This window comes from Patagioenas fasciata, chromosome Z, assembly GCF_037038585.1.
Source record: "Patagioenas fasciata isolate bPatFas1 chromosome Z, bPatFas1.hap1, whole genome shotgun sequence".
Taxonomy (NCBI): domain Eukaryota; kingdom Metazoa; phylum Chordata; class Aves; order Columbiformes; family Columbidae; genus Patagioenas; species Patagioenas fasciata.
This window is the reverse complement of record NC_092560.1, coordinates 13,204,240-13,229,618: the sequence shown is the minus strand read 5'-3', so window position 1 is coordinate 13,229,618 and position 25,379 is coordinate 13,204,240. Positions and strand designations below refer to the sequence as shown.

The window sequence follows — 25,379 nt, the reverse complement described above, 5'->3', positions numbered from 1 at the left end:
ACATATCAGTTTAGTCTGTAACTTCTTTTTTTTATACTGTCAAAGTAGATTTGGTGACATGTCAGGAAAAAAATCCAATGACTTTTATTTTCTGTTATCTCTGAGACATGCTCTAGCAGTAAGACAATGTTGCCATGTTCCTCTCAAGCAAGAACACAGCCAGCTATGAATAGGATGCTGAGGAAATGATGAAACACAACTATGAAATTCCAGTCACTTGTGTAGTCACTTGGAAACAACATGAACCATTAACACTTTGATTATGTCTTTCTAAAGGCTGCTACCTTTGTAACACTCATTGCTGCTTGATAAAGAAGTGAACAACCCAACTTTTCTGTCAATATAAACATCCAAACAGGAGATATTTTTACCAGAGTTACCTCTTTGGTGAAAATGCATTTTTATCACTTTATGTGTAACTACACAAATATCAGATGTGCTCAGTATTTTCAGCAAAAAACTTAACATCTTTCACACTTACATGCAAGCGTGGGCTCATCTTGCAGAAAAGTGCAACAAAGAAAATCCCTCTGATTTCTGAGAGTAGAAGTGGCCTGGCTTGGGAGAACGAAAAAAAGGCATAAAAGAGAAAGTGCAAGATTATTTTAATGTTTTCTTCTGAAAATTCTTATGTTTTCCAAACATTCCAATGACTAAAAAAAACCAAACAGTAACATATTCTAATATACAGAGACTAGGGTAATGCAAAATTTTACGTAGCTAATTAACACCTTTTTCTGTGTAACTCCAGTTGAAGTTTGTTCATTTCACATGCCTTTTTGAAAGAAATCCATACAAAATAGATGAGTCCATCTCCAAGTCAGAATAATTTTAACTCTAATTTAAGAGTTGCTATTCCTATATCTCTAAGACTAGCCTGAATATATATTTCTGCTCTTGGCATTTGAACAATTGGCAGCACTTTTTTCATCAGTACCTAAATGAGCACCACACAGCAGCAAAGCTTACCTAGCAGTCTCATGCACATATAAATGAATTAGTTAATGATAATACTAAAGAAAACCTCACATGAAAGCCACTCAAAGATTAAAAATTTTAAAAACAGAAGAAAACAAAACAGTCCCATAGAAAACCATGGGTTCTTCAGACTTTGTTTATTTAATAGGAACCTTACAGCCTAATTAGACAGGAAACCTTAAAACCAATATGTTCCTTCCTGATTTTGATTCTACCATCATTATACAGTGCAAAATCCCAAGGGTTGGTGCAGCTACTCAGCTGCATCAGGACCTAAGTGCATTGAAAGAGATATAATCCAGCTGGAGAGCAGGGCTTTCAAGGGATAGTGCAGGACTTTTTGTAAATAGCAGCACTTTGTTATTTAAGAAAACTAATTTTCAACTTGGGGCTGTAGGGGGAGATCCATTACTGGTAGGGCCACTGTTCAGCTCTCCAGAAGACCTCTGCAGGTTCAGGAGCCTGAGCTCTTAGGGAGATGAGACACCCTCTTCACAGTTCCCATCATTCACCCAACAGGCCATGAAGGAAATTCAAGCCATCAGCTGCCACAAATGTAGGCTAATTCCCAGTGGATTTGATGAGGTGTAGCTTTCTACAGAAACTTGACATAATTCCACCACACCTTCCTCAAAACCAAGCCACCTTATGAATATTGCAAATATTTTTGAAACTGTAATTGAAGCAAACAGTATTACGTTGTAAATTTTTCACCCAGCAGTGTTCTCATCCAGAAGTGGTCTTGACTATGGATTGCATTAGGCACTTGAAAAAGCAAAGATCAAAGCCACATAAAATTAAGTGTTTTAAAATAACTTTTTTTTTTTCTTGCTAAATATATTAAAGTGAGGTGTCAGTATTTTGATGTTTTGTACCAAAGTCCATTTCAAGGCACAGAAGTAATTACCCAACTAAGATTTCTCGAAATCACTGGGATTTCCTGGAATATTTGCTTAAGAGAAGTTTATTGTGATTTGGTCTTTAATGACTTACCCCATGTGAAATGCTAACAATCAGACACCTGGTACATCCCTCCAAGTGTGATGAGGTTAGTTGTTTTGTTAGCTGCAAAAGTTTACTTCAGAACCCCAAGGAAGCATCCAGATTGTAAGAATTTATTTCAGACTCAAATTAAAGCCCCCAGATTGACCATGAGCTGTCTCCAGCAAATGTGCAGATCTATTCTCACAAATAATTTCTCTAGGTAAGGGGTTATTTTAGCTATGTTACATTATGTAGATCTTTGTGTTCCAACTATCTGTGAGAAGTGTGAAGTTTTGTGACTGCATAGATTAGGTTTTCTATTTTTCTCCTTTTCCCTATCAAATTCTTGCAAAAAGAAGAGGATTAGCAGAAGAGATTAAGGTTGCTGACAAATATTGATTATTTGGAAAGATAGTTTCAGCTGTCTTCCTCTAAAACCTCCATGCATTTTGCCCACAGAAGTATTTTGTCACAGCTGTCAAGCTTCCTCTACCTTCCCAAGTAAACAGTCAGAATGATTTGTAGAAACTAGCTGTAACTCCTGCTAAGCGATGCAATATGTGAGGAAAGGTTCTTGAAAAACAGAAGATTAAGCTGATGGATCACTTGAACTGAAAACTGCAAGGTCAGATCCATTCCTGGTGTAGCTCTACTCGCAGCAGATGAACTTGACCTGCTGTTGTTCATATTTATTATCAACCTGGGATTGTTGTCTAAGGGTTAAAGGCACAGTGCAAATACCTGCTGGCAGCCCTGAGTTCAGTCAAAAAAAAAAAAGAGATGGGACTCTACTCACCAGTCACTTTCATGCAAACTTCCTAAATTAGCAGATTTTAACAAGAGCAGAATTTGGCCTACTGTGCAAACAGAAACACAGTAGGTAACAATATAAATAGATGTAGACATAATTCAGAGAACTCACAGAGAAATACAAGGCAGGACAATAAATGTTCAAAGTATTTGATATACAAAACTGTAGGTTCTGAACCTGGAGAAGATTTGCAGAGGGAGTCCTGGATCTTGGATGCCGTTAAAAGAAGAGAGTGAGGCTGGGAATGAAGTACCCAGTCCTACTCTTTTGCCTGTCCAGAACATGTCAGCTTTCCGGGCTCCTCCTCTGCTTCTGTCCTAAATGATGTGGTCTGTTTTCATAACATGAAAATAAAAATCATCAACTACATTTTTAAAAGGAGATGTCCAGCTTTTTAAGTAAAAAAAACAAGAGTGCAGTCTCCTGACAGCTGTTCCTCTGTAGGTTCTACACATTTTTAATCAGTGTCCCTGCAATCAAACCCATGGCATGTCCCACCCTGCACTTTCCTAATGCCCTCTCTCTTGGATGCCATCTGTACATTTCAAAGCCAACTACCCATTTACTCCATTACCACATGAGCCACTTTTCTATGGCCTCATTCTCCCTGGCTAAAGTGAAGCTCATTTTTCTGCCAGAAGGAGTTAGCCTGGATGCCTTGGGTCCATCCCCAGCCCTGCTGAAGGACTGAGGGCAATCCCCATCCCAAGTTCCTGTACACACTTCAAGGCTACAGATGGGGATGCAAGAATAATTAAATATAACATAGAACACTGTTTTACAGAAAGGATGAGTATTCAAACTAATGGGGCTTATCTGCATTTCCAGCTATCACTATTTCTAGAGCTGCTTGATCCACAGCAGGACCTCTCCAGTGCATTTTGCCAGCTAAATCAAACGAGAAGCAACATGACATATCGTTCAGGAAATGACATGGAAATGCTGTAGTTCTCCAAAATCAATGTTCGATTTGAAAATGATGTTCTTCTTCATCCCACCATTTCATATTTATAACAAAGCTCCTTATCACATGAATCCAAGCAAGCTACATCCTTCAGTTTATTTTGGTTTTGGTTTAGGTAAATAGCAAAAGATCTCTCCAAGGTCTGTTTATATCTGATCATGGCTGGTAAATGCAAGGAGAAATTTAATTTCAAGATATTTATCAAATCTCAGTCCTTCATGTAGCTTGACTTTTCTCTGAATGCAATGTCACTTATTTTTATAAATTGTAATATATGACACAGTATATCTCTCCTGCTTATTCCTTCTCCCATTAGGATACCAAATATAGTATCGTATGACTTCCCCACCAAGTTGAGGACATTTTGAAACTGAACGTTTTTCCCCCTTTAGCAAGAAGGATGTCTGAGAACACACTGTCCAATGCCAAATCAGAGCAGTGAGATAATGCCTCCTGCCCTATTTCCTTTTCTTGCCTTCTTTTTGATCCAATTTGCTGCTAGTGCGTGCTTGGTGAACTAATACATTGAATGCTGAGTTCCACCACTCCACAATCAGCAAACCATGTTAGCTTAGGCTTTAAAACCAGGAATAGGACCTTCATACTATGATATCTCAAATGTAGAATATCCTCAATATAATGTCAGAAAACTTTGGTCAGAGCACTGATCCACGTAGTGTAAAAAAACCCCAAAACTCTCACTACTCTTCAGATTGTGCTACAGATAATTTATCAGCCTTTATGCCGGCTGAGGACCTAATGGAGCAGAATTTACTTGCATGAAATAGAAGAGGCAGCTTCTGGCTCAGTAGCATTCTGCTCACCTTCACCTGAAAGCCTCAAAAAACTCTTTATGTGGTATTTCTTGAAAGACACGATGGGCATGAGAACTGAGTAAAAGTAAGGAAAAGACATTCCTTACTTTGTGTCCCAGTATCAGCACAGAATCATAGAATCATAATATCTCAATTCAGTGCTCCTCGCAGGACTTCCTAAAACTAAACCACATGGCTCAGACCATTGTCCAGACACTCCTTGAACTCCGACAGGCTTGGTGTCTGTGCCCATCATTGGTGCTGAAGACAGAGACAAAATAGGTATTAGAAGTCTCTGTTTTGTCTACCTCCGTATTTGCGAAGTCACCGACCTCATCAGGTAAAGGAACAATGTTATCTCTGATCCTCCTTTTGCTATTAACACATTTAAAAAAGCATTTTTTGTTGCCCTTCACAGGGCTGGCCAGCAGTGATGATCCAAGCTGAAAACATGCTTCACTGAAGCCAGCTTAACCAGTGTAGTGTCTTGAGGGGACAAGACCTGCCTCTGTGGGGGGCAGGGAATCCCATGACTGTCACCAGAGAAATACTGCAAAGGACAAATAGTCCCAAGCAGTGATCTTCCACAGCCTTTACAGAAATGGACCCCGGAATAATTCTGACCATCTTCACAATTGCAAATCACACATTTAAAACTCTCGGAGGTCTCTGACACTTCCAGGTATTTCCACAACAAACAATTTAATTCCTATGATTTTATTATTTTCAATCAGCAGTATTTAATCAATAACATAGAAATGCTGCATTTACTCATATTCAGGATCAGTCTAGCCTAATCAATAATATCTGCTAATTAAATTGAGCTTAAGAAGTTTTCACTAAAATTAACCACCTTCAGTGCCTCGTACCAAATATTGTAGTGCTGCAAATTATGGCACAATACCCAGTGCTTAAATCTGATGAAAAAAAAAAGAAGAAAAAAGCAAAAGTGTGAGATATATGACTGTTTATTTTCCTGAAGTTAAAATATTCATTTTGCTCATAACTAAATTACAAATAGAAAAGTATGAAATATTGAAAAATCACAAGAAAAAAAAAACGTGAAGAAATAGATATATTTTTGACTTTAACTGTCTCTGTATTTTGTAGCTTATCTTGCAAATTTGTATAAAGCATTCACCACCGAGACGAAACCTTTATGTGTAATGAATACGATTACAAAAATAAAAATAATTTAATACATTAAGGCTGCAATAATTACTGTGAAAATTTCACACAGCATTCTGGATTTACCTAAAGTAACTCCAAAGCTTTACATATAACTATTATTAAATTGACTTTTATCCATATCATAATTGATATCCACAAAAAGGCGGCATTTTTCCATTTAGCCACTTCAGAAATAATTCGTACATATCTCTTGGATACATTTGTATTCATATTGCATAATTGCCAGATGTTATTAATTTCATACTCACCTTCATATGGCAACATAAGCAAGAAAATTTTTGTGTAAGAAATGATCTAAGTTAGACTGGGCAAAAATAGGTAACATTTTTATTTTAAAAAAATTATGTTCCTTCAGTATCAACCATTCTCCCTGAAATGGCCCTGTGGTGCCACTCATGAACAAATCAACAGGATTTTTATGAAATCTAGGATTAATAAAATTGCTGTTCCTAATGACATAGGTGGTACATTGAACGAGATTTCAGAAAGCATCAGAACACTGCCAAGCCGTGGCATTTCACCTCCACCAGCTGTGATGGTACAGACTCCAGCAGCCACCACGTTTCTCCATCTGCAGCAACTCCACAACTGACATGCTGCTTGCGTGGAGTCCATTGTGTATCTTGCAGGTTTAATTAACACCTCTTCACATTAACCTGGCCCTAACCCACTGCCAGTCTCTAGCTTCAGAAATACTTTCAGAAGTCCTGCGTGAATATGGGCAGGATTTGTAAAAGTACTGCATTTTTTGAAAACTGGTTTCACTTTTCTCTCAGTCTGCCACAGCTTGGGGGTGTTCTGCCAGGGCATGTTTTGATTAGGCTGCTGCAGCTGCCATAATAGCGGTTTAAAACCACAAGGCTGGGAAATTTTATATCATGTACACTTGCGAATTTGACAGAAGCATGATCATTTGCCTGCTCCTGATTGAGACCGTTTTGCATTGCCATGTCTTATAGTGTGAAGATCACTTATTAATCTTCGTGAAACCATGGCTTAGGTCTCAAAATCTTGGGTTAGCAAATGTGAATATAAATGAGAAAGCAGCATGCTCATTCTCCTCTTGGACTTTTTTTTTTTTTTTCCCAAATCAGAAGGACTTTGAACAAAACTTTTTTAAAAAAAAAGGTGTATTGGTAATGACATCAAAGAACATGGCTGAATAGCAGCAAAAATTCCATCTGTAGTCTTCTACAAACAGAAACTCAAATTCTCAATCAGAATTTTTTTTTATTTTTTTAAATTCTAAAGAAAACTCTTAATATCTTCTCCTGAAGTAATATGAAATTCCAGGAAATATAGTTCTCGTTGTTTGCTTAATTATTCAGGAGTTACTGCCTTAACAACATATGGGTGAGAGACAGGGAAGTGCAGAGCAATAGCTGATGGAACAGCACCTGGGTCTTATATTAATTTTTTCTCCAAAACTTATTACTTTTTACATGCATAGCTGCCTGGGAACTATTTAAATTGACTTTTTAAATTAACTGTAACTAGGGTTTTTTTTTTTGGATTATGGCTTATATTTTGAGCATCCTCAAAAATCACGCTAGGGTTTATTTTTGGCATAGGTCTTATTTTGGGGGAAAGGGTATAAGAGAGAAAATAAAAGGAAACTAAGTCAAACAGTCTCCAATGTTATTGTGATTATCTTGTATTTCTGATAGAAATTTCTTCAAGTAGATGAAACTTAAAGTCTAAGCAGAGTTCTGAATGAATATTACTCATGAGGACACACAAATATAGAAGGAAGGAAAAGCAAAGATCTGCAGCTTATTGTCTGGAAGCACTGGAAATTATGACAGCCCTGTCAGATGCATCATGTGCACTTATTTTCTAGGATAAGGCAGAGGATGATTAAGAAGACGTTGGAAAGGAAGACAACCTCATGTAGTTCTCTATGTGCTACATTAGAAAATAATCACTTAATTGCTCAATTTATTGCTGAGAGCCTGCAGCCATTCTCTGTCCTGAATAATACATGCATTTTTCAGTTTTTCCTATCTCTGCATTAAGTCTCTCTTACAAGCACCCATCTCCTCTGTGGTTGCTCACTGTGTTAAAAGCACCACCGAGCTGCTTTGTTTGCAGTCCCTCATGCACACATGATGAATGCAGACCTTGGTTTAATACAGGAACTGCCCCCTAACACTACCACATGAAGATCAACAACCCACTGCAGAACACAGCAAAACACTTTGCTCTTCTGCCAGTCACTGAGAGATGTTACAGACAGCATCAACTCAGCCACAATACCGCCCATTTTAATAACGCATCACAATTTTTACTCTCACTTAATGTTACTGGCAGAAGAAACATTTCTCTTCTTCAGGCTAAATGGGGAGCCACCAATGCGAGCACGACTTCCCAACCTCTTCCCAAGGGCCTTCTCTTTCAGATGAGCCTCCATTGTTAAGGAAAGCGAAAGATATAACTTAAGAATCAAAAGGAGACAAAATATTTTCCAGTTTTCTTAACTTTTTTCCAAAAGCTTTTTATTTTCCACTAATCTTAACTCTTTACCAAAGATGTTAGAAACAAGGGAAGAAAGTTTGCCCTGCTAGCCAAGTTTCTATCATCAAAATATACATTCTCATACAGAACTCACATTGGAAAAAATAATGACATTAAAATAAAATCAAACTAATATATTGAATGTACCACAAGTGGTACAACATGTCATCACTCTTACTGATATGCAGGCAGTTTCACCCAGATTTCACAGTCAGTTTTGGATCAGACATGTAACTATTATGTGGAATTCTTCAGTATGTGAACCTTCAGGCTCTGCAATGCACAAAGCTGTACTCCTAAAACAAATATGTGCACTGCTGCACAATTCTCCCATTTGCACATTTACCAAGACCCAATATTGCCATTTATAGGTATATTGCACAAAGGGTGTCCTTTTTGATACTGACTGTATGCTCACTTCCAAGCAACCCACTAAATGCACTTTTTCCCTTCTTAAGCACAGCATACCTAATGTTCATAATGTTCTTTCATAGCAAATTTTACTTTGTGACCTGTGACAACTGACTAAATTTAAACTGCCATGTATTCATGCACTGTTCTTTGTGCCACAGAAGGAACTTGTCTTCTTTCAAGACTCAAAATGTCGTTGGCTTCTACCGATACATGGGTAAATTCAAAATATCATAGTGCATGATAGATTCACCTTACAACAACATCAGAAAGCATCTAAATATTAAAGAAAGATAACTGGGCATTGAACACACATTGAACACTTAGGCATGCAGCTCATTTTCCAGAACAGTGTGACACGCAAGGTAACACTATTAGAAGCTAACCTACTGCCCCACAATTTGTCCAACATGTCTCCAAAAGCCCAGAGTTTGATTCAAAACTCTGGAGTGTGAGAACGATGGCCAGTTAGTCTTCACATAAAAGACTTAAGACTCATCACAAGGCTCTTGCTCATGGAAGCAGCTGCCTATCAGCATCTGTGGGATCGCTCACCTAAGAAGGGGTCCATAGGGTCTGTTTATCCAAATTCCAGTGTCTAAAATACAGAAGTCTGGATCTGAACCAGTTGTCAAGACTTCTTTTGTAGATAGCAAAAAGTGAATGGCACTTTTAAGGTGTATTTCATCCTACAGCAATGTCCACAATAACTCAGATTACTCCTGAAGTTGTTTCTCTACATCAATTGTAAAGTGAGTCGACGCACTAAGTAAAGACAGGAGAATGGTTTTCCAAGGTCTGTCCATAACAGTGTTAGTCTTGCAGTGACCAATAATGGATTTAACTGTACAGAACAGCCCAGGGAAAGAGTGTTGGTTATTAGAATACATCTATTTTTATCATAGATGAAATATGATTTAAGGACAGAAACTAGACCTCGCAATCTGGACAAGACTTCATCCAGTCCTAATACCTTCATCTTCTACTGCCAGCAGACAGATTAATTTCACAATGGACTAATGAAATAGTAAGCCTCCAAAAGTTGTGTTTTTTCTAATAATCCATGTTGCTCATACCTATTATACCATATCCAGTCTTCTTGTTTGTTGTCTGATACACAGAACAGCCAAGAGAGTTAGAAGATTGAATCTTATCTTGTAACAACAACAACAAAAATTGGAATACACATGAAAACTGTTTGGTCAGAACTGCATATTCAGAACTGTATATTCAGAACTGTATATTCTGAGGTCAGGTTGAGTCAAAGTAAAAATAATAATAATTAAAAAAAGAAAATGAAATACACCATCTTAGAAAGACACAGGCTTTGTATCACATATGACATGAGATCCTGAACAACATTAACTGATAATGTATAGTATATAACATATAAAAGACATTTGCATGGAAATGTAACATATTCCAACCTGATCTGTTGTCATGCCTAATAGGCAAAGAACTCAGGTAGCTTGTTTAAAGCTTCATTTACAGAGTTAATAATACTTAGAATCCATCTGCCACACACATTGAAGCTCAGGAAGTTGTCAGGAAGTTGTCTTCCATACACTCCTGGAGCCTCCTAGGCTGCTTCCTCTCTGCTGTGTGGCATTTCCAGCAGACATAGAGTAGGTTGAAGTCCCGCCTAAGAACAAGGACTAACAGTCAGGAGACTTCTCCCACCTACCCGCAAAATATTTCATCTGCCTCTTCATCCTAGTTGGGTGGTCTGTAACAAATCCCAACCAGGATGTCCGCCTTGTTGCCCTTCACATTGATTCTCACCCATAGACACTCAACCCTCATCAAGCCCCAGACAATCAAAACACTAATGTACAGGGCTACTCAAGATCCTCTCCTTCCTTGCATATCCATTTCGAAGAATTTATACCCATTCAGTGCTCACAAGCATCATTCTACTAGTTTGTGATATAAAGATACTAGCAGTAATAATGGCAATATGTACAGCTCCCTTTCCACATTTTTTATGAGTTAGAACCACAGGCAAAAATATAGAACATGCCATCTCCAGTGAAAATTACTACAGGTTTACTAAAACAAATAGTGTCTTGGACTCAGAATCTTACACACGTTGACCACATCCTCTAGGACAAAGCAAGCATGGAATAGTACTGTGTCATCTTTAAATGTTTCTACTGAGGAAAAGCTTTGAATGTCTGAGGAGTCTCCCTGCTCTTGGCACTACACAAACCAAAACCTATCAGACAAAGAGCAGGCTATGATCAAATATACTCAGAATCACTTGATTATGATTGCAACAACTAATAGCATTTTTTTTGTTTTCTCTTTCTATTTTTCCATATTCCCTGTTCTCTTTTAGGGAACAGATGGGAGAAACATCTAAATGGCTCTTGCAGTTTTACTTCTCATATGTTTAATGTGATCTTCTCAAAAAGTACTGCCTGCTGTGTGCCACCTGCTGCAGACTACTTTAGAGAGCTTCCACTTGAAAAAAGAAAAAATAAAAGGGAAAATATCTCTCAAGAACTTCAATTTTTTCCCTCATATTATTATCACAATGTTCTTCCTCCTTTTTTTTTTTTCCCCCCACAAACATGAGTGCTTTCAATATTTTGGGTGCTCTCACAGCTTTTAGAAAGCAGTACCACCCTAGCCATAGCATCCAAGTAGTTACGAAGGAAGAGACGTGCAAGTTGTGCCCTGCAGCTCACTCCAGGTCTGGGTAGCTCAGTGACCTCATTCATGGCTATGGACAAAAGGTGCACCAAAGCTACGTCTGGTTTCCACTCTGAAGATTTCCCTGAATGGGTAAAAGGAAAAGATGGCACGGCCCAGATCTGGTTCCAGGTTAAATAGGAGATAACATAGCACTGTGTGCGACCCTAACCATCTTCTCTTCATGTTCATCCTTTCCCCAAAAGATGTGAAGAGAACTATGAACACAGATGACTTTCTGACACGGGTTCAAGTGCAGCAGTGTCGTACCCAGATTGTCTAGAGAGTTTTTACTATCTTCTGTTTTCCTGTTCTGAGAGATCAGAAGGGCTGTGAAGATGAAGAAAATCCTTTTAAGCTATGACAGACAGATAATGAATGTAGTTTTAATTATTTAATAGTCTGATTTTGACAACTGTCTTTGAATTCACATGATTTGTATACTCAGTCACTACTCATATATTTCTGTTTAGGATGAGACCATATTTAGCCAGGCATCACAAAGCTGTATTATATAAAGCTTCCAGAATCCAAAGGTCGTTAAACCAAAGGTGATATGCAAAGAAAAAACAACACGGAAAAAGGTATTTAATATTATTTACATGGGGACCACTATTGTGGTCACCATTAATTGTGCCACCTCTTACGTTATCCACATGCAAAAGAGTAGGTGAAATGCACCAATGACCACGTGAATATGCCATAAATGTGGTTTAGAAAAATCAGACCAGCATCAGCAAGCTGTGTATCCAGTATGGAAAGTCAACTCCTCTCACTTCATTCTCTCAAAAACTTGTTCTGTAAATAAATGTTTTAAATTATGTAAATTCTTTTTAAAATTGAAAATACAGAGCAGAACACATTTTTTGTCAGCTGATAAGAATTTTCATCAACAATATAAGGATTATATATTCTCAAATTCCCATGAATGTTATTTGTGCCCCTAAGGGAAACACTGTCTGGAAATCAAATCATTCGACGGACTTTTCATAATTTCTCTAGTCAATGGAATTTGAAGTCTATCTTTGCACCTGCAAAATGCGGCAAGTTCATTTCCCTTGGCTCATCACATGTTCAGCTGGACAGATTTGTTCTTCACTCGGGAAAATCTCTTTCCTTCCTCTACAGTGCAAGTCACTACCATCTTTTAATTTGTTTTCTCTGCTTCTGTTTCTGCATGTTCCTTCATTTACATAGAGGTAACTCATCTCACCTGCACTTAAGGGTAAAGATCTAGATCTCTTCATGTGTCTTATAGATTGTGTAAAGGCCAAAAAGTTGCTGGTTTCAGATGGATGGACTTTACATGAGCCCAGTATCAAGAAAGAGACTTCGTTCTTCAAAGATTTTGTGATATTTCCTGCTTCAATCTGCTCACAAACAAAATTGCCCATTAGAGCAGAGACTGAATCTTCCATATTTTATAGACAAACTCTCCCCTTGGCACTTGATAACAAACACAAATTAATTTTTAAAATTATCCCTTTCATTGATTATAAACAATTCTTCACATTGATCCCTCAAGGAGAACACCAGTTTCCACTGCTGGCAAAGTCTTAACAGGATGTACAGGCTTCATATTTGTTATGAAAGGACTGTCTTAGACTGGCTGGAAACATCCTCACCAGCCCAGGGACACAAAACACCTTACAGCTCCTAAAAATCACCACAAATGGGATATACAAGCGAGATAAGAAATAAAAATATCTGAGTTTTCAAAAAGCCCAGACCTTCATTTCAAAATAAGTTCAGTGACTTCAAAGAAACTACACACAATCTGAAAAAACTGAGAGATTAAATTCTCCATAAAAATTCTGTCACTGTTCTTTGGCCTCAAAATTAAGCTTACACAATCAAATTCGCTATCAAGAATTCAACAGACACTCCCAAAGTCCTCCAGAAAATATTACTGATATCTTCAAAGTGTTCACCCACAACACCCTCGTTTTGGGTTTTTACTTTAAGGGCAAGAATGTTAGTGTCTACAAGAAAATAGAACAATCAAGCTCAAGAAAAAAAAATTAAATTTCATTATCTTTTTTGTGATTGTTTAGTAGGTTTTTTTCCTAACATTGTTCTAAGCAGTACTTGAAAAATGACTGGAAGTTTCAAAAATTCTTATACGTGGTAGAGCTTCCTTGCTAGGAGAACTACTTGCCAGTTTTTTGTTCCTTGTTAATTACTTTCCTACTAAGATCTTAAGATCCCAAATACTTACATTCTCAGCATTTTACTTTGTGCCATTAGAATTTCATTAAGTAAACCCAGATGATGGCAAACTTTCAGTCTGATACGACTACAGAGAGAATTAAAACTCAAAGACCTCAGACATTCTTTCTAGCATTCAGGTAGAAAAGGCATAGGTCATTAGATAAGGGAATTAGGTGTTTTTTTTTTTTTTTATTTTACAGTTGAAATAACTCTGCATCAGTGGGCAAAAAGATGACCTTATACAAGCCTGTCCTTCTTTCTCCTCACCTTTTTAAGAAAGAAATCACACAGACATCATTACTGGCAACGTAAGTATCCATAACACTATTGCATTTTAACAGATCACACTGCTACCCAGTGCTGTTGTTTCCACTGAATTTATACCATACATATTCAAACAGATTGAGAAACAGACAAATAAATGAAACTGTAAATGTAAACATAATAGGTACTTCCCACTAGCTCCTATGTAGTTTGTTCAGGAAATCAGCTTTTCTGTCTTATTGCACAGTAGTTAGATCACTTTCAATAATTCTGGAAATAAAATGTTCAAGGCCTTTAAAATTGTGAAGAATGTGGATCTGAGTTTGAAGAGCTAATTCACAGCATGACAAGTATCACAGGATGCTGTCAATGGGGTACAAAGTGGGCAGAAAGGTTGTACTGGCTTTGAGGTCTTAAAATCTTCCTGGTTGTTCTCAGTTAAAATATTAAAAAAAAAAAAAAAAAGACCGAAACCAAACAAATCAACACTAAATTTGGTGATTATATGACTTTTTTTTGGCATTTATACTTATCTAACTGCACTGCCATGTTATTGATATGGAAAGCCTACTCAAGGTCAGAATTTAATAGTAAGCAGGCTGATAAGACATTTTAGTAGGAGACAGTCAGGTATCCTAGAGCATAAAGAGTATTCATTCCAGGAAGACAGAGGAGGAGAGAAAAAGAAAATGTAACAGGATGGTGTAGTATCTGCCCTGTCGAATGCAACAGGACAGCTTCCCAATAACTAGAATAAAATCTGAACACTTTTGAGATTATGGGACTCTGCACGTTGGGAGTCTCCATGCAGGAAATCATCAGCCAGTACATAAAAAACTTCAAATTTCAGTCTCAGTCCCTTTCACAGTCATACATTCATCAGACAATTCCACTGTCTCTTGGTCCACCTACTCCTTCCAGGTTTCCACTTCATTATTATCAGGGTGTTCATTTTCTTCCACTCCTGGCTGAGGTGCTCGCCAGCCAGGTTTATTTTGTCCTGTCTCTATGGGTTTGTACAGTTAATAGGAAATGATCCTGACTGAAGGGAACATATAACCCAGTTAATTGCTTCACACTACAGTACATTGGTATTTAGAATCAGTCTGTTTCTTTTCATTGTAACAGCATGGAAGTAAATAATTTTCATACACATTAGAAAAAATTAGCATGTCAGAGCTTAATTCATATTCTTTTGATTAATAGTCCACAGTGCCTGTATAAAACACACCTTCCCTTATAAACACCATTCCATTAGTCCACTCATTTAGGTGTGAAATATATCTGAAATGTGGCTTACTTGACATCTGGGGAAAAATTAACTAAACAGAATAAGATATGGGAAGAAAGGTTGAAATAGTCTACTTGGATCAAAATAATAAGTGAGAGGGACCAAAAATAATGTCTGTGTTCATTATTAAAGGTGATATCAATCTTAAAAGAGCTAGAAGCACATCACATTACTCCAAAAAGCGTATTTCCTATGCCTTGTTTATTAATGGACAGAAAAGCTAGGCTCAAAAAATGAAATGGATTTTATTCACTTGCATTTTCATACTTCATTGCACAACCACCACCTAGCAAATAGTTCATTAAGACAGATAATTACTTAATGAAGATTAAGTATAATTTAAAATTCACATTCATCATTATCTGCCCAATGCACATTTGAATTAAACCTGAAATGGGTTCTTCAGTGAGATCTTTCCATTCAGTCCCACTCTGTTGCCTTTGGTTTCCTGCTTTCTTCCTCCTCTTCTGTAACAGTGGTGGTCAATGGTGCGGAGTCCAGTTGGAGGCCAGTATCTAGTGGAGTGCCTCAGGGGTCAGTACTGGGGCCAATATTATTCAATATATTCATTAATGATTTAGACGAGGGAATTGAGTGTACTATCAGCAAGTTTGCTGATGACACTAAGCTGGGAGGAGTGGCTGACACGCCAGAAGGCTGTGCTGCCATCCAGCGGGACCTGGACAGGCTGGAGAGTTGGGCGGGGGATAATCTGATGGAATTTAACAAGGGAAAGTGTAGAGTCCTGCATCTGGGCAGGAACAATCCCAAGTTCCAGTATAGGTTGGGGCATGACCTATTAGAGAGCAGTGTAGGGGAAAGGGACCTGGGGGTCCTGGTGGACAACAGGATGACCATGAGCCAGCACTGTGCCCTTGTGGCCAGGAAGGCCAATGGCATCCTTGGGTGTATTACAAGGGGGGTGGTCAGTAGATCGAGAGAGGTCCTCCTTCCCCTCTACTCCGCCCTGGTGAGACCCCATCTGGAATATTGTGTTCAGTTCTGGGCCCCTCAGTTCAAGAAGGACAGGGAACTGCTGGAGAGGGTCCAGCGTAGGGCAACAAAGATGATTAAGGGAGTGGAGCATCTCCCTTATGAAGAAAGGCTGAGGGAGCTGGGGCTCTTTAGTTTGGAGAAGAGGAGACTGAGGGGTGACCTAATTAATGTTTATAAATATATAAAGGGTGAGTGCCATGAGGATGGAGTCAGGCTCTTCTCAGTGGCAAACAATGATAGGACAAGGGGCAATGGGATCAAGCTGGAACACAAGAGGTTCCACTTAAATTTGAGAAAGAACTTCTTCTCAGTGAGGGTAACAGAGCACTGGAACAGGCTACCCAGGGAGGTTGTGGAGTCTCCTTCCCTGGAGACATTCAAAGCCCGCCTGGACACCTTCCTGTGCGACCTCACCTAGGCCTTCCTGCTCCAGCAGGGGGATTGGACTAGATGATCTTTTGAGGTCCCTTCCAATCCCAAACATACTGTGATACTGTGATACTGTGAACTCACCCATTAGTGTCTTTCACACTGACCTCAAACAAAGATTTTCTTTTGTTCAGTTAATACAGCTTTTCTAGTGTCCACTGACACATGCAGAATATTTGGTAAATAAAACCAGAAGAGTTGAAGTGCTGTAGAAGTTATTTGTGCATGCAGCTGTTTAGAAGAAAGCCCTCCAGATCATTGCTAAGGTAGATCTGCTAGTAGGAACATAATCAGTCTTATGAAATAACACTAGATCCAGATTCATCTTATGATCTGTCAATGTCATTAAGATAACATTGATTTTTCCAAAACGGGGAATAGAAAAGCTTCCCAGCACAGAGTAATACTTGAACATCACAACTGGAAATATTAAAGAGCTGGGTGCTAGATTTCATTGGAGGTAGGTGAGAGAGAATAAAACTGTAGCTCCAGGACTCTTCTGCTGCCTGGGGTATGATATACATTATTTTCATATATATGTGAGGTAGAGACTCAGCAACATACCAATTTATCCACCATCCAAAAAAGTATAATTAGATTCCTTAGTTATAGCCATTTTCACTCTCTGATTCTCATAGATTAGAACATTATTGCTGTTTCCAGAAATGTAGAGCACATTTCTAGTGGTTTAAAACAGTTCAGATTGGATTGCCCTTAACAATATGTTTGGCAAACTCTTTATTAAGCCAAGCCTGGGTATTACCTGATGGTTTTGCTTTAAAGTAATCTCTGTTTTACACTATAGCTGAAGAGAATATTATTTAATTTTCAGAACATTTAGCCCTTGTCTACTTTAAGGTTGTGTATTTTTCTGTCTCCTTCAACTCTGTGTAATATTGGAGAAAACTGTTAAAAGACCGAAACCACAGGTCTGCTTGCAGGTGGTCTTAGCAGCCGGTTGAATTTCACAGTTTAGATTCCAGTCACCCTCAAGTTTGAAGCAATCAGCTGGTGGTGGATCTTGTGTTTCTATGGGCAGGCTTTAGAGACTTTGAATATGTCCATATCTTAGTATTTAGTATTTTAGAGTGTTTATTTTTCATTCAGACTCTTCCCAAATGTTCTTTGTCGCTGCCCTGATGTTTTTCATGTGTCCCCACTCTGTGGCTTCCTGCAGGGTAGTTCTGCCAGCACAGCACACAGATATTGGCGCAAACAGAAGTAACTTGTTGTCTTTCCTGGTAGTTAGAATGCTCAGACCGTTTTGCTTATGAAAGATCAATAAAGTTCAAGAGTTACTTAGATGGATTTATCCTTTCTATTTCACTCTAGTTTTACATAATGCATTTTGTTAATTCCCAACCTAGTTTTTCTACAGCAGCTGTGACATGAGAGGCTCACTTTAAAAAGCTGTTTGGTTTGGTCTAGGGTCAGTCTAGCCCATTCACTTTCTTAATAACGTAAGACTACATGAGGTTTCTGCTACCCTTTGATCAGACCTACTAATGTTAGCGTCATTAGTGCAGAAAGATGTCCCCTAGTAAGAAAACAATACTGACTCACTGTTGAGATCTATGGGCTTTTTAATACACAACTCTTCAATTCAGTCAGTGCCTCTGTAATATCTTAAGGTCCTTTATTTTTTCTACACCACTTTTCAAGTAAACTGAGGTGTTTATACTTCAGTGGAAATTCAGGCTTTCATATCAAGACACATCAAAAAACAAATGAGTATGAAACAGTGAAATAGTTGTTCCATGCAATGGATAAAGTGAATATATATGGAATTCACTTATATTAGAAACACTTCATGTTTTCCTAAAGTTTAAATCATTGCTGTTTAGTTTCCTTTCCTTGTCAGACTGCAGATGAACAGTGCACCTGGCTAGTCTCTTCTGTAATTACTGTGTCCATTCACATACACTTTTACTGAATTTTTCACAACCATCCTGCCTGAGGTAGGCCACTAGTGGGCCTACACAGGAATTAGGGTAATCTGTGTGATAGTGAGACCATCATTAGCAACAGCTGTCCTGCTGTATTCAGAGCAATAGCTATATCAAATTCAGCTTCTAAATGTCAGCTCTGGCTAAAGCATCCCTCAGGTTCAGTGGTGTGGGGAAAACAGCAATTAGAAAACCAATGAACAGAAAAGCACAATAAGAGGTACGGAAGAATGAAGGAAATAAATAAGAACTACTGAAAAGTGGTGAAGTATATCTAAATACATACAGAAAAGGCGAGAAAAAATTTAGAAGATTTTTTTGAATCTTGTCAGAAGTAAAGGAAACCTCACATCAGTACAGGAGATTAGAAACACAAATGAATCCAATTACTCCAAATCAGGTAGGAAATGTATAAATGCTTCCTTGCATTTGGAAAGGTTGAAAGGCATGTATTTACTTTACCTATGGATGAAACTGAGGATGCCAAAAACTACTATCTATTCTAAGGTGATTGGTCTTGAATGAAGGTATCTTAAAAATTTTGGTTGAGAGAGACACCATGGAAGTTGAATGGCAACAGACAGATAATGTAACAGAGCATACATTACATTTTTATTGTGAATAAACCACCTAAAACCCCTTCAGTGATATACTGACCCTTGCGTCAAATCCTGAGGCTATCAATCCAGATGTGTGACACCAGCAACTCTTCCGAAATATGGAAGAATGCTGACATGAGCGATAGCAAACAAGGCTACAGCAGAGAGAGGCTTTCACTTCGCTGGTGACTCAGCCTATACTTGCCTTCAAGAAGTGGTAATGCAACATTCCAAAAATGACAGAAATAGCAACAGGTGTTAAATAGAATATTTACAGAAAATCTCAAAGCATTAATTGCTGCTGTAATGAAGTCCCATCTTAACACTACCCTAATAGAGAAAGTAGGAATGTAAATTTTGAAGTGGATTAGGGATTTCTATCAAAAGCCATCTTACCAAGTGGTCTGAGGGAACAAACAGGAGCTATTTCTCAATAGTTTATCCATGATGCTGAGGAGTCTAAAGAAAAAAGGTGTTAAGGGCCAAATCTGGCTGGAGACTCAACTACCAAGCTCACTAAAACATTTTTCAGGCCATCTACTTCAGGAATTATAGGTGCTAAGAATACACAGATTTAACAGTGAGGAATGTACAAGGAATGTTTAGTCCTGAGATCTAATGAGAATTTTTGATCATGCCCTCTGAATTCCTGTTTCTGCTTCTGTCTTGCTATCTGATTAAATCAAAGACAACAGCTATCTCAAAATAGGCTTTCAAAAAGTGTAGTGGTAAAAGTTAACTATTCTTTGCATATATTTTATCTTGTGGCCAAAGCATTGGTCTAGGAGTCTAGATAAACTGGAAAATTTGTCCCAGATCTCCTCTGTTACCTTACATAAATACTGTGACCTCTCTTTTCCTTCTCTGGGAAACTATGATCCTAATCCAGACTTGGTACTCAAGCCTTATCATCTGGTTTGCCTATTTTGATTTTCTTCAAGGCATGGACTGTCTCCTATGCCTACCCTCACATGGTTAGGCCCTACAACAAGAAAAATGCTGCATATGATACACTGAAGCATCACATTTGATTTTTGCCTGCAGACACATTTATTCAGATAAGACAAGGAAGATATAATTCTGATTAATTTCTTACTATTTAATCAGAACTGGAAAATCATGAAGTGAGAATAATGGCTTACCTTCAATGGTCAGAGAGACAAAATTTAAATGCATTATAGCATTCTCAAAGTCAAAGACATATCTAGCGAGGTTTTCAGATGAACATGGGAGTGTCATGCCTCTTGATTTTGATGAGAGATGAGTGTTCAACTACTGAAAGTCCCGTAACATGTTTATCTGTGTCTTTAAGCACATTTGTAAATATGGCACAAAAATGCTCTTTAAATATCAGTGAGATGTCAGGGTACATTGCTGACAGTACCAGTTTTTCCCTAATCCTGAAGAGACAACCCTTAAATACTGCTGTATAGTTTAGCCTTAGTGTAGTAAAGTCCTTGACAACTGGTGCAACAGGTCTTATATATAACCTGCAAAAACATTTTGAGTACTTCTGTGTGTAAAGCAAGGCAGCTGTTTAGGAAGATGGTTGACATTCATAAATATATTCCTTCTGTCAGTGCCTTTATTTCTAACTATGTGTGTAAAATTCATACCTATAACTAATAAATTCATTCAAGGTCTTTCTTTCATGCTTGTATGGAGGTAGCCAAGAGTATTTAGCAATCAAATTAGTAATTTAGTAATTAATAATTTAGTAAATTTAGTAATTTGGTAATGAAGTTCTGCAGCAAGGTCACACAGAATGAGTAAGAAAGTTATTTTGCTTGCCTGTAGGCAAGAGAAAAATATCCATCAGAGTAAAAATCAATGCAAGATAAAGCCTAGCTACAGGACAAGAGGAAGCATGATAGTTTTCTTCAAAGCAAATTAAGCAGGAAGCACCAAACCTGTAACTTTTGCAATTAAGCCTTCTTCTTAGAAGACACATTAATTAATGTATAGTCATAAAATTTTTGGTATAACTTAGTGATACAGAAAGAAGATAGCACAAGCAGACGTGACTAGTCTTGCAAACTGAAATTAATGGATGATATCATACTGTAATGGAAATGTCATCCAGCAGCAGGAATACTATTCTGTAATAAATGACACATGCAACCACTGTTAGAACCCAACACCTGAGCAGATCGTGTGTAAAGTTAGCAGGCATAATATTTTCCTTTGCAAAAGAAGTTTCCTGCAGGAGCTGAGTCTGCATTTTTCTAGCCGATGTTCATCAGTTTCAAGGAGCTTCATTTCTCAAAGCAACATATCAAAATACTGTATGAGAAGGAGATGATACTTTGCTGATTACTCTGAAAAATTCAGACTCTTGAGTGTGAAAACCAGTGTTTTAGTCCTTCCTCTGACCTCCCTTTTTATCAGTTAAGCTGCAGATGGGCTATAGCCTTGCTCTGCTATATACTATACATTTATATAGGGACTAATCATAATAGGAAATCTTTAGAATAAATAGTTTTTCTTCCTACTTCGACACTATAGGTGAAAATGTAGAAACAAGTCAGTGAATACATTCTTTTAAAATATATATATAAGTTCACATGCTACAATTTGTTTCTCTGATGTAGTAGAACTGTCTCAGCTCTGTCTACAGTTTTGTACATATTTTGATACTGATAGCATAAAAAATAAGATTTTCTCTTATGAATTATTAAGTAAATTTCACAGAGGCTTTGGTCTAATTTTGACAGTTTCCGTTTGGTCTTAAAAAGCCATCAAGGTACCTACATATTGCTTTCCAAGAAGTCTCCCTGTTAGCAGACCAGAAGCACTGAAGCTTCAGATGCAGATCTTGTAACTTCTTTAGTCGATGAGAATGTCTTAGGATCATAGGTGCTGCCATTTGATGTAACTTTCCTAGTCAGACATCTGTACAATAAAGGTCATACAAGCATGTGAACGAAAGTTTATCAAACAGATAAAAGTTTATTTTCACAGGACATGCCTTCCAGCCATTTCACCAGCTTTGATAACCTCCTCTGAATGCATTCAAGTATCTTTGTGTCCTTTTCAGGTTGTGGGCCCCAGAAGTGCACACAGCACTCAAGGTGAAGCCACACCAATACTGAATACAGAGGGATAATTACCTGTTTTTAGCTGGCTGGTTATGCTGTGTTTGATGCACCCCAGGATGGGGTTTGCCCCTTGGCTGCCAGCGCACACACTGCTGACTCACACTGGGCTGCTGACAACCAGCACCCCCAGATCCCTTTCTGCAGGGCTGCTCTCCAGCCACTCCTCTCCCAGTTTGTACTTGTGCCCAGCTCTTGGGGCAGTGACAAGTAACATGATCAAGAAATCTTTGCAGAGTTGAAGTTACCTTTTCAGAACACAACTTCCCTCTTCTCCTTTTATCATGCCAGAAACTATCACACTCTGCTAAATTTACCAGAGTTATAGCACATAAGAGCAGTGGCAGTTCTCTGTACCACAATACTGCAGCTCTCAGCAGAAGCTTGCATTTTCTCTCCTATGTTTTCTCTCCTATGTTTTCAAAATCCTAGAAAATTTTGGGTTTTGACATAGTTATGGTTAAGCATATTATTAGGCATAGGAGACTTTTGTTTACTTTGCAATATTTCCATGGTTGTTTGTAAAACTGAAATGGATAGAAAAATTAAAATACATTCAAAATGCAAAAGAGACATATCATAGGTTATACTTTGCAACAATGATGGTGCATGTATGCTATTTTGTATTTCAAGAATTTTGTTTAAAAAGGCAAATGACAAAAGTGATACGCATTCGTAACAATAGAATAATAATTCTGTAAGGTGATCTGAATAAAGGCTTATGTGCTTAATACTATATCTGCACATTTTTTTATTTCTAATTTGTTAAATAAAACACGGTCCTTCTCAGAAGACTTATCTTGCTGGCTTACCTCTGACACTGTTGACCCAGACATCTCAACACACTTGGCAGGGATGCAGAAGAATCACAGTGCCTGTGATGGGTAAAACGAGGCACAGAGAAGTTACAGGGACAGATGACACACTGCTGGTACAGCTCTACTCACTTCACAGAACTGATCACTCTTGAAACTTGAAGTGTTTCAAAAGTGCATGCTTAAGTTAAAATTTAAATTTGGAATTGCTTTTAAGCTATGACTCTGAGTGCTAAAGATTGAATGGATTATGGACTGTCACAGTTCAGAAGTCCTGGAATTTAGGAGGGTTTGGGTTAAAGATATGCACACAACCCTGAAGGATGGTTGCAGCTGCTAAAGGTGAAAAGGTGTTTCACTGGTTGCTCAGTGTGGTCAGAGCAGCTCTCACCTCTGGCTGACCCAGGAGGAAACTGAGAAAGTGAGGTGGCTTTGTCAGGATGACCAGTGGGAATGGTGCCCAGCAGATCTACAGCATCGGACTGTCAGCACTGAGCTCTTCCCAAGCACTGGCCTGTGACTGTAGTATTCTTGTCCTGCTCTTTGTCCAAATCTTTCTTGTGCATACGCCATCATGAGTGTAGGTGAAAAAACTATGAGAATGGAGTTGCAAGAAAGCAGTAAGGAATAAAGCCTGTTGGGACCCTGATGCTCCTCTCCAACATGTTACTGTGAAACATTTCCTTACATAGAGGATGTCTCCCTCTGTGCAAGGAAATATGTTGAAACCTAACAAAATAAGCATATATATTATTTGATTTTAGTCTCTGTGTAGCAAGATTTTAAAAACATATTAAAAAAGGGAAAAAAGCTTTTGCCAGATGAATTAAACATCTGAAAATTAAAGATCAATTAAGCAAAAGCAGAGGTAGGAAAACAGCCAAAACATTCAGAAAATCTTCCTAACATGGTGGTGTTACCATGGCAACAGAATCTCAAACTCTTTCCACGTGAAGTTGCCCCCTTTTTATCTATCTCACTTTGGAAACTAGTGAAAAACAGGGTGCAGTCCTCAGAACTGATAAGTATTGACAGCAAACTCAAAGAATCTCCTGAAACACCTTATAAACCTTCATGATGAACAGTTTTACATGCTGGCAAATAAAAAACCAATTCTTTCACTGTTTTATTGAATCTTCGGCAATTTGGAATCATTTGCAAGATGCCATAAAATTTCTAAAGTAATTCTCCTCCCAGATTAGAGATGCATCATAAGGATTTATTAACCATTTGGCTCTTAACAGAAGTGCAGGGAATATCAAAATACTTTTCTAGATATTCTGTAAATACAGAGGTTGGTATCCTTTTGTTGCTGACCATTCTCTGCTCATTCTAGGCTGGATTTTTGTGCAATATAGGCAATTAAAGGATGGAAACCTGAAATCAAACAGTTTATTCACTGATGAAAAGAAAGAGAAATAATGACAATAATCACACATACAAACACATACACACAAACACACGATCTTGCTTTAGCAGTTGTGTTTCACAACTTCTGCAGCTCTACTGATCAACAATGTCAGTTGCAGAGAGGACCAAGAAAACAGCTACAAATTTTCTGTCACAGTCTTTCGGCTCAATTTTAAACTTAACTGGAAGAATAGTTCCAAAGGAGATGATAGATAAATCCTCCTCTAGGTTAGCTCCTGACTCTTGACACAGAGAGGTCTTTTGTTAATAGAATCAACCTTGGTGATCTAAGAAAAAATAAATTAATTTCTCAATATAGATACAAAACTGGCCATAAGAAAGACAAGAAGAGTTTTGTTATTGATTGAAATGGACCTATAATTTCTCATTAAGTTTGTAGCTTTCTCATCCTTTCAGATGCAAATTAGAAAACCAGAATTAATTCAAATTGAGAACATAATGGTACAGTCTGCTGGATTCTATTTCCATCACAGCAGGCCAGGTGATATAGAGATTCTTCTCCTGCATTACAAATATATAACTCATTGATTAACTTCGGGAGCTTCTTAGTAACTTCTCTCTGAGAACCACTCTGTTGATGAATGATGCAGAATTCTAACCCTTTCGAGAGGAAAAAAAAAAAACATAACCATCATGATGTCCAGATCTGGACCATGAGGATCCAGAAAACATTTGAGTGAACATAATGTTAAATTTTTAGCAAGTAGCACTGGATTATTATTATTATTTTTTAAACTATATTTATGCCATAAAAAAAAAACCACAATACCAGAGAAAATTCAAATAGGTGGTTTCCAGAACAAAGAGAATTTTTTTCCAGAGCTTTTCAACTTCTGGATGTCTCAGAAAGCGAATACTGTCTGCTTGCAGATTCGGTCTACAGCATGCATTTCTATGTGTCTGACATGTCTGTGACATCTTACCTGTGCTTTGTACAGAT

The 25,379-nt window shown here is 37.9% G+C and overlaps 1 long non-coding RNA gene across 4 annotated transcripts in view; it reads right to left on the bottom strand.

Moving 5' to 3' along the window:
• Nucleotides 1–23,135, bottom strand: part of LOC139826502 (uncharacterized) — a 37,448-nt gene extending 14,313 nt beyond the window's left edge. For 3 of the 4 annotated variants that reach the window (XR_011736606.1, XR_011736607.1, XR_011736609.1), the window contains exons 1-3: nucleotides 23,006–23,135; nucleotides 21,850–21,990; nucleotides 482–558 (exon numbers count right to left, since the gene is read on the bottom strand). This is a non-coding gene — a long non-coding RNA (uncharacterized lncRNA). The remainder of the gene's footprint in view (nucleotides 1–481; nucleotides 559–21,849; nucleotides 21,991–23,005) is intronic. The other variant, XR_011736608.1, reaches the window with a different exon arrangement.
• Nucleotides 23,136–25,379: the final 2,244 nt, after the last annotated feature.